The sequence below is a fragment of the Gymnoscopelus microlampas genome (assembly GCF_963454915.1).
Source record: "Gymnoscopelus microlampas genome assembly, chromosome: 7".
NCBI classification, from domain to species: Eukaryota; Metazoa; Chordata; class Actinopteri; order Myctophiformes; family Myctophidae; genus Gymnoscopelus; species Gymnoscopelus microlampas.
The window spans coordinates 19,837,998-19,850,725 of record NC_139944.1 but is presented as its reverse complement, the minus strand read 5'-3'; the positions used below and the strand labels follow the sequence as shown (position 1 = coordinate 19,850,725).

The 12,728-nt window shown below is 42.4% G+C and overlaps 1 protein-coding gene across 2 annotated transcripts in view; it reads left to right on the top strand.

Annotated features, from left to right (window-relative positions):
- Positions 1-12,728, top strand: part of cacna2d2a (calcium channel, voltage-dependent, alpha 2/delta subunit 2a) — a 278,517-nt gene that overhangs the window by 122,369 nt on the left and 143,420 nt on the right. The gene's annotated exons all lie outside the window — the stretch shown is intronic.

Genomic DNA, 12,728 nt, shown 5'->3' with positions numbered 1-12,728 from the left:
CAAGGTGGAAGGAAGCGGCACTCCAAAACAAGTTAACCATTTTCTTTAATCTGACAGTGTTAAAGGAGTAGTTCACCCAAAAAATTACTTATTTTCTATCAATTACACACCCCATGAAGCCTTGAATTCATGGAGACGTGCATTCCTGAGCCAATAATTTGATGACCGGCGGAGTCTCAGGTAGGAGACCCAATCATCATCATTTTGGCTTAGGAATGCGACAAAAACTAAAAAATCTCCATGAATTCAATGCTTCATGGGGTTTGTACTTGATAGAAAATACGTTTTTTTTGGGGTGAACTACTCCTTTAAGCCTTCATCAAATTAAAATCTTTTTTTATTATTATATCTGTATCAGCGGTTCCTAACCTTTTCTAGATCAGGACCCACAGGAAAATCTCAAAAGCATTTTTGGCCCACCCAGCTGACCACTTAACACGGAGGCCTTAATGTGCACGATCAATCAATTGATTGTGTTCAGGCTTGGATCAATGGAACCAACGTAGTATACATGTTCTTATTTATTGGTATCATTATGAAAACACATTGTTCAAGGTAAAAAAAAAAGACGTTTTTAATGTGCTTTGCCAGTTATTTGGGGGCCCACTTGCAATATCTTCTCGACCCACCTTTGGGATCTACAGCAAACTTTTCAGCCTGCGACACCCCAAAATAGCCGAACTACAAGCTCACAACGCCTTGCACTGTGAGGCGCTTGTAGATCTGCTATTTTTGCTTCTTTTGTGTGGCACTGTAGTATGTGCAGTAAGGCATTAATTATAAAAATAAATAAATAATTAAAAGTTGAAATGCAGGAGATACAAGGTTTCTGCCGGACAGGGGGGGGATTAGGTGGGGTTGGGAGAGGTACAAAGGCGGGGGGATTATCTCAGCAACGTGCTACAATAGACCTAGATGCATGCATTCTGCAAACGGCCGGGTCCTTGCCACGGGGCCGCTTTGGATCTCAAAACAAAGGCCCTGCGTCCCACCCATCCACGCGTCTCCTCTGTCAGCCCTTCACTAATAAGGACTACAATGCCCAGCTGCCAATAGCAAAGCGACCGGGGACCAGGAATTATGGGTCATTATTTCCCCTCATTATGGAATGTTCCATTGTTTCACCACTGTGAGGAGCAGAGAGAGAGAATAACAGTAGCATTGTTATTGTTGTCACTCTCCTTGAGTAAATAGCGCTCTGCCTGCTATATATAGAAAAAGCAAGCAATTATACGCCTGTAGCATAAGGGTTATGCTTTCTGCGGAGCTTCAAGAGCTCGGAAGTGTTTGGAAGTTGGTCCGTTGCTCTTTTGGCAGAACAAAGAAATGGAGTACAGAATCTTGTGTGTCCAAAACTAACTTTTTTGTTTTCAATTTAGTCGTTATGCTAATTGATTCCTCCCCACACACATTGTGTGTGTTGTCACTGCTGTTCCTACTGACTCACCTGCCAATGAGGAGCCCCCACCGGGAGAACGTAGAGCCTCCATTCTACTCCTCCCGCCCAACACTCCCCGCTGACAGGTGCCGCCCCTGGCCGTGGGAGTACGTGCAGGGAAAAATATCACCCTCCACGCCCCGGCTTCCCTCCCCCGCACACGGATCAATTGTGTCTGTATAGACTCACGACATAGCCGGATGCACTACGGTGGATTTGAACCCACAACCTCAGCAGTGGTGGGCATGAAGCACTTTACCACTGGCTTAATACTTTTCATTGGTTAAATATTTATAAAACCCACACACACACTTAATCGCTTTCACTTGCATTTTTATTTTTTCAAAATAGCAATAATACCAAGCTCACAATTCTTGAGAGCTTGTAGATTGGCAATTTCTTGCTACTTCAGCGCCACACTCTTGTACATAATGCATGAATCTACGAAAAACTAAAACGTTCAAATATGGAGATACAAGGTTTCTGCCCGACAGGGACGATATGATATCTGAATATAAAAAAAAGAGAGATAAAAGAATGCAGCTATAATATGGCGAGGTGGTGGGTGCGGGAGGGGGGTTGGCGGCTAGGGGGTGAGACGACGAAGTGAAAAAGGAGAGTTTGTAGTCTGAGAATGTCTTTAAAATTCTGGAGACTAGGAAGGTCCTCTCCATCTGTTATTGTGGGTGCCGGTTCTGACTCAGTGGTTTCTGTGATTGGCCCTAATCCCAGCAGCCAGAGTGGCAGAGACAGACTGAAGAGCTTAGAGCAGACAGACTGCTCTCACTCTGACAGGCTCCACTGGCTGAGAGGCTGCTGATGCTGCTGCTAGAGCTGCCTGCCTGCAGGCCACCAACCGCTGCTACTGGTCCACTACTACTCAGACCGCTGCCCCCTACTGGACTGATGGCTGCACTGCATGGCAACCGCAACGCTGGCATCCTTCAAGGCTATCATCCCAAGGACAAGTCTGTTAGGACAGGGATTCTCAAGCTGTGGGCCGGAGCCCCACTGGTGGGCCTTGAGGATATTGCAAGTGTGCCCCTCCCCCCCAACCAATTGGCAGAACACTACCATTGTAATGATAGTATTGTTGCTGTCGGGTGGAAACCTTTTATGTCCAAACATTTTTTATTTTAAAATAGTGAAATTAGCCGATATACAAGCTCACAACGTGTCGCTTGTATATCGCATTGCGAGGTGTTTTGAGCTTGTAGATTGGCTATTTTCACTTTCAAGTTGAAATATGGAGATGCAAGGTTTCTGCCTGACAGCGACCGTATAATAAATGGGTGTGTTGCCGGGTAGATTCAATCATGGCCAATCAAATGACCACTTTCCATTACCATTCATACAAATTCACACCAAAGCAAAATAGCTAAGGATATCATACCCACTTAAGCCCTATTTAAAAAGAAAATAACAGATCTACAAGCTCACAACGTGTCGCATTGCGACGCAATGTAAGATTGTAGATCAGCTATTTTTTTGTCTAATAGAGATGTCAGGGTGAATGAAAGTGGTTAAATAAAGCGAGTTTGAGTGATTTTGAGGTCTATTGCAGTGAGCCTTTGACAATTATTTTCTAAAATAAAAATATACAAGTGCGTGGTTTAAGTGGTTCTCAAAGTGGGGTCCGGGGACCCCCAGGGGTCCTTGGGGGGGTTATGGGTCATTATTTCCCCTCATTATGGAATGTTCCATTGTTTGACCACTGTGAGGAGAAGAGAGAGAGAGAGAGAGAGAGAGACTCAGTAGCATTGTTATTGTTGTTACTGTCTCTCCTTGAGGAAATAGCTCAAGCCCAGCTAAATGTGTTAATACAAAATCACAATCATTTTAACCACTTTAACCATTTATACGTTGCCTATTAAAAAATAGCAGATGTAGGCTACAAGTTCGCACATCTGCTCTTTTTGAAAGATTAGTCTAAATCTCAATAATGTTTGGATTTTTTTTTTACACAAGTCTTCTCTTCTGGGGGCCCCTGGTACAAAACATTTTCAGATGGAGGGTCCGCGGCCAAATACATATCAATTTGGGGGGTCCTTGACATGAAAAAGTTTGAGAACCACTGTGCTAGTTACAATAACTTGGTCCAGCGCCGAAACGCACAAAACACGGTCCTCATTAGACTCCAAAATTGCGGAGCCACTACGCCACAGGAAACTGTCACGGCGTTAGCGTTTACATGCTAATTAGACTAGTCCCAAGCTTTATGATATCGATGTAATCAAAATAAGATTATGCTGTGGCAGCAATCAGCTAGTCTCATTATTTATTGACTGCTAAAGAACTGACAATTAAGATGACTGACTTGCATATAAAACAAGTCTGTTGTGTATTGTCATTGTCATGCAGAAACCATGTATCTCCATATTTCATAAATGAATGCCCTACTTCGCTGTACCAGTGTCATGCAAAAGTATGCGACGAGACGCAACGTGTTGTGAGCTTGTAGATATGCTAGTTTCTATACTTGAAACTGAAAGTGAGAGTGGTTAAATGTGTTTTTTGGGGGTTTTAAAAATATTTAACCAATGAAAAGCATTAACAAGAGCTTGTGACTAAATAATAACTACACTGGATCCATTGGAACACAGGTAACATTTTTTCCATTTCCTGTAAAAGCAACAGTTTTAGACATATGAGGTTTCCACCCGACAGCTACGATGTAACTCACAGGCAAATTGACTTGCATATAATAATTACGCGAGTCTTCTAAAGGAGTGCTTCCCAAACTTTTTAAGAGAAATTTGATTGTCTCCCCAGGATTCAAACTAGTGAAAAAAGCCGATCTACAGGCTCACAACAAGTTGCGATGTGATGCGTTGTGAGCTTTAGGTCTGCTATTTTCACTACTTCTTAAAAGTTATTTTTGAAATTTATTTTTGGAATTTATTTGATTATTATGTTTTTATTAAATTCAAAAAGTGTTTGATTTATTTTCAAAATTGGGTCCATGACCAATGTTTGAGAAACAGTGTTCTAAAGCTTCTGGTATACAGTATCGTCTCTGTCAGGTGGAAACCTCATACATGTCCAGAACTGTAACTTTTCAGGATTCAAAAATAGCAAAAGTAGCAGATCTACAAGCTCAAAACGTCTTTTAGAACTTGCAGATCTGTTACCTTTGATGCTTTTGTGTGATGCTGTAGTATAATCAAGTAGGGCATTCATTTATGAAAAAACACAACAAGAGGTTTCTGCCCGACAGCAACGATATCCTACTGGTGGGGTTGGGAAGTGCTAGTAGCAGCAGGCTGGGCTGGCATAGGTCCCATGCCACCAGTGTTGTGGAGAAAGGTTAAGTGACCCCAGCAGAGTGATTTCACAGTGTTTAGGTCCACTAGGTGAGGTTTTAGACCTTCCACAAACACCACCCAGGGGTCACCTGGAACCTGATAACTGCCTCCGTTCAAGCCAAGGCTACAGTTCCAACACAGAGACCACACTCTGTTTTCTCCAGTGCTCTCTCATTCAAAAACACAGCAAAACATACACAACAAAGTGTACACAGCAAAATACCAAGTGATAATTTAACTCTCTACATGTCTCTACACGATGTAAGAACAGACCCTTACGGGTCGACTTTTACGCTCTCAGCCATAGTTAAATTTACACCCAGATTTGACTGCTTGGAGTGTCCCTCTGGATTACAAAAGATGCCAGAGTGTCCTTTGAATCCCCCCAGTCCAGCAGAAGGCCCTAATGTGGGAACATACGACATGATTTAAAGAGCGATTATAACCCAGACTGGGCCAAGGCCACTGATGTTTATGATATGCACTAGTAGGGCAGGTCATCAGTCAGCACATGGTGACCTACATTCAGTGTGCTTGGCTTCAGGGCAGTGGTTCCCAACCTTTTCTGGAGCAGGGTCCACTTGAAAAGCTTGAAACACACGGCAACTGTGTTAAGTGGTCAGATGGGTGGGCCGCATGCATTTTTAGAGCATGTTTATCGTAATGATGAATCAATCGATTGTGTTCCCCTGGCCCACAGGTTGGGAATCGCTGGTTTAGGGTTCAGGGTTCAAACCCCCGATGCCAGTCAGAGCTGTTACAGTCAGGGCCAGCTCTAGGATTCTGGTGGCCCTAAGCAAGATTTATTTTGGTGGCCCCCCAAACCACCAAACTAAACGCATGCACACCACGTACACACATAGAGATGGACAAGTGAATTAACAACAAAGCTCTTGCTTTATTTGGAAAGGCTATAAAAACTTTACTTAAACAATTAACAATTGAAACATTCAAACAGATAGATAATCAACATATTTAAATCACAATTAGTGCAAAATATTCTAAATTAACTTAATACTACAATATTGCACAAAACAATAGTGTAGCTATAGGCTACTGTAAAACAATAGCTAGTCATCGCTTGACCAATATACAAAAATAGTCCTCAAATATTTGGCTCCTTGTCAAAATAAAAGTACAAATCTTTCAAAATAAAGTGAATACAGACAAGTATTGCACATTTATTAACCACATTTATTAACCAACAGATGCCATTGTATCCAAATATGTAAATTATCCAATTTGCACAATATGTCCAAATTATATTATATTGCAATCTACAAAAAATACTATTTATCATATCTAGAAAGAAAAGGTTTATCTTAAAACTATTAGGGCAATTTGGACATGGTTTTGTATTAAAATAGCAAATCATAACACAATGAATTAATCAATATTATATTACATTCGTTACTTTTTAACCAGCTTGTCAGGTAAAATGTTATTGTGGCTATGTTAAGATTCAAGTTGTAGCAAATCAAAACATTACTTTAACATTGGTACAGTAGGTATGCTAGCTAACTAACAGTCAAAGATAGCTTTACAATGGTGGTAAACATTATGCTTATAATCCTACTCAGTTTAGCTAAAAAGCAATCAAAAAAGAAACATGCATGCTCTAATGAAAAACATTTCAAAACCAGGATATAACTATTGTAATGCATGTATATATTTCTAGACAGTTGTTTCATTTGTCCAAAAACATGATTGTATGTTGCAAGAAAAACAACTCAGATTATAATCTGATTCATTAAAAAAATAAAACAAATTTATCCTGTGTTATTTTGGTCACCTCCAATTTCCTCTTCTTCCGCCCTTCAGCACCAGATAAAAAAAATCTTTTTGGAAACATATTGTCAATTAACTAAGATCAATGGGAGATTTGGATATAGTGAGGTTGGGGAAGGAGGGAGGGGCCACAGGTGGATTGCATTCAACTGCATGTGACTTATTATGAAATCATTGTTATGAGATATTTTTTGTTTTATTGCATATTAAAATAATAACGTTATCTTTTTTTCTTTATAAAGTATATTTGTGTGTGTTTAAAGCATAGCAGGCTGCAGTATTGCACTGCAGACTGCCTGCTATGGATTCATAAATAATCAATACCTTATTACAGTATATCGTTGCTGCCAAAACGTTGTATCTCTATATTACAACTTTTTCTGTCCGTAAATTAATGCCCTACTTTGACGTACAAGTGTGTCGCACAAAAGTAGCGAAAATATCTATCTATAATGTCATATGTTGCATTGTGATATTGTGAGCTTGTAGTTATTCTTGCTATTTTGGAAAGATTTTTAAGTGAAAGTGGCTGTGGGTTGTTCTGTGGGTTTGGTTTATACATATTTAACCAATGAAAAGTATTAACAAGAGCTTGTGACTAAATAATTAATAACTACATTGGATCCATTGGAACACAGGTTGTTTCCATTTCCTGAAAAGTTACGTTCTTATCGTACTGTACAAGGTTTCTGTGATACTGTATATGGTATATATTTCAAGATATGTGAGGAAAAAACTTCCAACAAATACGGTTCTTATAGAAAATACATTTCAGTGGGTATAAACAGTATCTAGATATATCAAAAGATATCTGAACTGTATGAATATATTTTTCATTAGATCATGTTTGAAATATTCACGCGGAAATGTGTTTGAAATTGTACCTGTCTTCTAAGCGCCGCGGGGGGCCGCTCACCCCAGCGTGACGCAGTGCCGCCCCTGGTGGGCTGTCATTCCCCCAGAAATAACATGACTTTGAGTGATTAAACTGCTCCCCGCCAGAACAGCACAAACTGAACAGTTATGAATATTAAAGATCCTAATCGCCTCATGCTGAGCTTTTCACTTCCCCCCCCCCCGCCCCCCCCCCCCCCCTCTTCTTCATGTCTTCTTGTCTTGCGGGGTTCACAGTCAGAAAGCGATGGCCTTTTTCACCATGAAGGCTGGCAGGCAGGCGGAGGCCGTTTTGTCTGGTTGACACAGCCTGCTGCTCTGGGGGGACGTTTCCTTAACATACATTTTGTGTTAAATTGTTAAACTGCGGCATTATCAAACATTATCAAATTTCAGACAGTCTACATTTCCCAAAAGGAAACGCAATGTATTTCAGTGATTGTCCACCTTTTTTTATTTCAAGGACCCCCAGTTTGATATGCATTAGGCCAGTGATTCTCAAAGTGGGGTCTGGGGACCCCCAGGGGTCCTTCGGGGGGGTTCCAGGGGGTCCCCAAATATATGTATCTGTCAGTCCTTGTCCCTTTTATGCCCATATGGAGATCCCTGATCAGTATATGCCCATTTATTGGAATGCCCATATACGTATGAGCATATTGGTTGGATCGGCGGTTCTGGACAACTGGATATCCGAACTACTCGACGGCGGGCACTGCACTCCCTCGAGTCCTTGCCGCTGCACGCGCTGAGTTTCAAGTCGGTCGGTCCTATATATGCACATACGGCATTGCGGTTGGATCTGTGACTCTGGCCATCTGGATCCCTGTATCTGTCAGTCCTTGTGTCCATATATGGATTACTGATTTGTTTGCGGCTGATGCCATGACAACATTGAGGTTAGACAACACACTCCAGTGATGTCAGAGGTGCGCCCGGGCCTGCCGCCCCGCCCGCCGCCCCGCCCTCCCATTAGCTCATTTTAATATAGGATTTGGAAAAATCTCGAAAATGTTTCTCTTCTCGAGGTACCTTGCTCAAAACATTTTCAGATGGGGGTGTCCATGGCCAAATACATATCAATGTGGTGGTCCTTGACATGAAAACATTTGAGAACCACTGCATTAGGCTATCCATTTTATTTGTATTCTTTTTTATCGCTGGGACTCCAATCCATGCTGTAAATCCTCACTGTTTATTTAACTCTGAGAGTGTATGAATGGAACCAAAGCGTCCATTTGTACACAGAGTTATAGACCAATCAATTTTGACATGGGGTGGTCCCTGGACCCTACATTGAGAACCACTGATGTAGGGATAAAAACACCCCACTGGCCATGAAAACTGTATTACCAGAAAGTGGGGGGTATCAAAAGCAAAGGCATGGATTTCCCCTCTCCATCCCCCCTTAATAAATCAAACCCTTCCGTTACCTATTGTGTTTTCAAACAATACCGACCCTGTTCTATGCAATGTTTATGGTGGTAGACGTCGTGTAGGTGCTTTTCATGCCACTATCCATTACCGGCTTGTGTTTATGGTTCTTGACCTTGCCTGCAGGCGCACTGACAAATGGCCCGATAAAACGTGATGCAGTTTGTGTCAGGGTTACAATGGCTGATGACGCTAGAGGACACCATCCTCTGTGTGCGAGATAACCGTCAGTGTCCCTACCGTGGTGTCATTTTCTGTGTGTGTGTGTGTGTGTGTGTGTGTGTGTGTGTGTGTGTGTGTGTGTGTGTGTGTGTGTGTGTGTGTGTGTGTGTGTGTGTGTGTGTGTGTGTGTGCGTGTGCGTGCGTGTGTGTATACTTGTGTGAGGGCCAAATGTCCCCACAAGTATAGTGCTATTGTAGAAATACACATCCTCCATGGCTCCATCCTCAAGACAAAATTGTTGTTTTATGGTTCAAAAATATGTTTAGAGTTAGACTTACAATTAGCAAAAGATTCAAATTAGGGCTAGGATTAGCCATTTAGAGGTTAGAGTATGTTCAGGGTTAGAGTTATGCCTGACTTAGTTTCGTGCCTGTGTCATGCAACGGAAATTAGCCAAATCTACAAGCTCACAACATGTCGCGGTAGATTTGCTATTTTTCGACTACTTTTTCCGACACTGTCCTTTAATTTAGATGCCCTCACAAGTACTGTACACTAATGCAAACATGTGTGTGTGTGTGTGTGTGGGGGGGGGGGGGGGGGGGCGGTATTGCTTGGCCTTATCTGTGTCTAGGTCCATCGTACTGTGCTGTATCTCACTAGCCCGCTCATCCACTGGCTCTAAGCCGCTCGGGCCACCAGCCACCAACCACCACCAACATTGATGATATATCCCTGGTCCCCTCCATCCCACATCTCTCACTCTGATTCATGGGCTGTTTGTGTAGCCCATCCATCTGTTGGGGCCCAACAACACAGAAGCAGGGGGAAGACACACGGAGAGACGCATGGCTGTTTTGGAGCAGGGGAGTGGGGGGACTGCATTAAGCTGCTAGAGGAGAGATATGGGGGACCCGGTAGAAAATGGTGGGCTTCTGGGGGGTGGGGTGGGGGGCGGAGGCGCAGGGGGGATAACTGAGGGAGCGGCAGTTGGAGAAAAAACGGAGAACGGACGGAAAAGACACGTGGGGCTACTCTCAGAGGGAGAGAAATGGATTTTTCTGGGGGGACAAAGAGGGAGAGATCCTTACTGACAGATTAAACGGCTGAGGAAAAGAGAGAGCTGAGAGAATGAAAGGGCAGATCATACTGTAGATCACTGGTAGACGTGCTGAGGGAGAGGATTGGCCGGATGTACTGTAGCCTTTTACTCCATGGTATATTCCTCAAGGAAAGACTTGCTTTGGTGTAATTATCGCTGTCCTATGTGTAACGATCACAGTCAGTGAGATCTGCACTGGATTCGATGGGGATCGATGGAACCACTGCGCCACAAATTATGCAAGTTAGGTATTTAACCACTTTCACCCTGGCGTGACCCTATGTTGGTCCTGTCTTTATAGTTGAACATTAAAAGAAAAAAGGAAAATACGTAATATACATAATACGTACACACGACACTGTCGTACAACAAAGTGTAGATCCAGTATAAAAAGAAGCAATCCGTCACTGTCACGTTCTACCCACGCTGGGCAAGACCTGGCCGACCGAGTGCCTAAACGGAAGTACCGGAATTTGGCGGAAGTACCGCCCAAGGAAATGACGTTGATGCTTTACAAATCTGTTGACATTTTCCGTGAATGAAATGAGTGTTGTAATTGGTTGAAAAAGATCGTTTCCGGGGGAAATAGGTATGACGGAAGTTCCGCCCTATAGACACTCTGCTTTAGGTCGTGACCAGGCTTTTCTCTGAGTAAGGCTGGGAACGAGGCTATGTTCTACCCATGTTTCGAACCCAAGTGCCAACATTTCTACCCTTGAGCTAAAAGGACATGCTGGCTTGCAGGGGAGAAATTGAATTTTTACCTTCAGGCAGTACCCCTTGTCAACCAGTAGTGGCCGTACTTACATGCCATAGAAAGGCAGGGAGATCATCTCCAAACACCGCAAGACAAGTGTTGTGTTATATTGTATTATTATCATACTGTACCATACAGATTGGTCAAAATAACTGTTTATTCACTAAAAACGGTTATGGATTGTGGCTTTTTAAGTGCTTAATTCTCAATACAGCAGGTTGTTTTTCAGATGTTTCATGTTTATCTGTAATTGAAAAATGTTGTCGTGTTAATATCGCCACGAGAGATTACCACTCGGCAGTGCCCTTTATCAGTGATGACCCTCTCTTAACGGATGTCGCACAATTACTGTCGTTTCTATTGAACTCTCCGGGGCAATGACTTCAATAGGCCAAATAGCTCCTTGTATCATTGTTCCAGTGGTTCAACATTGCATTAGGAAATGAATTAAATCCTTTTTTTTTTTAAATCATCACTACTTGAAGCCCATTCGGTTGATTAAATGCACAATACACAAGCATACAGACGCAGAGGAACACATACTGTACAGTATGATTCTGACGTCAGAAACACGCTCTATGAATCACGTTTTTTCTCATTCAAAATCCCATGGCGTCTTTTAACTCACGTCATAAGAACTGTGTTCCAAAAATGTAATAAAAAAACAAGTCTAACGATTCTGTCAGGGAGGTGGCTCTGTGTCGTTTGTGATATTTAGTTGCATTTGATACAGTCTGTGTTTGGAGGAAATAGAATAAGTTCTGCGATGGTACCCAGTATAGCTTTGGAAACTACAGTAGGAAATCATGGGATTGACTTGTTGCCATTGAAGGATGTGATGTCCAATCAAAAACTTCCCAGACATTCCTTAGATTTTGTGACATATGTTATCATTCATTTTGCTTGAGAGCTGACAACAGTACTCTCATTCCCACACGTTGTTAGACAACTCTTTCTATAGTGTGACGTCACATTCCCTTTGCTCCGTGGGGACCGGTTCTTAACAATGTAGCACCAGAAATCAAAGTGCTCTTAGCAGCACGCTAAATAGCGTTTGTAATTATAGAGCCCTGCGCACAGAATATTCTGGGATGTGAACCAGATCGCCCCCTAGGGGCCTGGGGGAACCTAGATACCAAGGCACAGCCTTGAGGGGAAGGGGAGAGAGAGAGGGGGGGGAGAGAGAGAGGGGGGGGGAGAGGGGGGGGTGCTGAGACAGAGATAGAGCCTCTAGGGTGTGGACTCTGCCATATTTGGGTGACTTGATGTTGTATGAGTGGTCTATAACTCTATAAGCTTCTAGAGCGATAAGCCTCTGTTACTGTACTTGGGGAATGCTGTGTGGATATTAATGGATATTTTTTATGATAATTCAACATCAATGGACACGGGTTATGTGATGTTTGAACCGGGGGGACGATGATAACTACCACGCTGCATTTATCTTACAACTAAATACAGTAGTAATGGCAATATCAAAATATATAATATAAGTGTGTGTTTGACATACAAGCAAGCAATAACATTGCTGTACAGTACTTTGATTAGAAAGTACACCTGGTTTAAGCTTTCTGTAAAGTAAATACTCAGAATATAGTCAGAATATGATAGCAATCAATATTTGCTCGATTCTAATACTACTGTGAATATGATACCCATTCAATGTCCCTGATTGTATCTTTTTTTGTTTATAAAGACACATGCTGTTATACTGTATGTTGGTTGTCACTGTCGGGTGGAAACCTTTTATGTCCTAAATAGTCTAGTCTCTCTTTGTCTCTTTTTCACGCACGCACGCACGCACACACACACACACACACACACACACGCACACGCACACGCACACACAG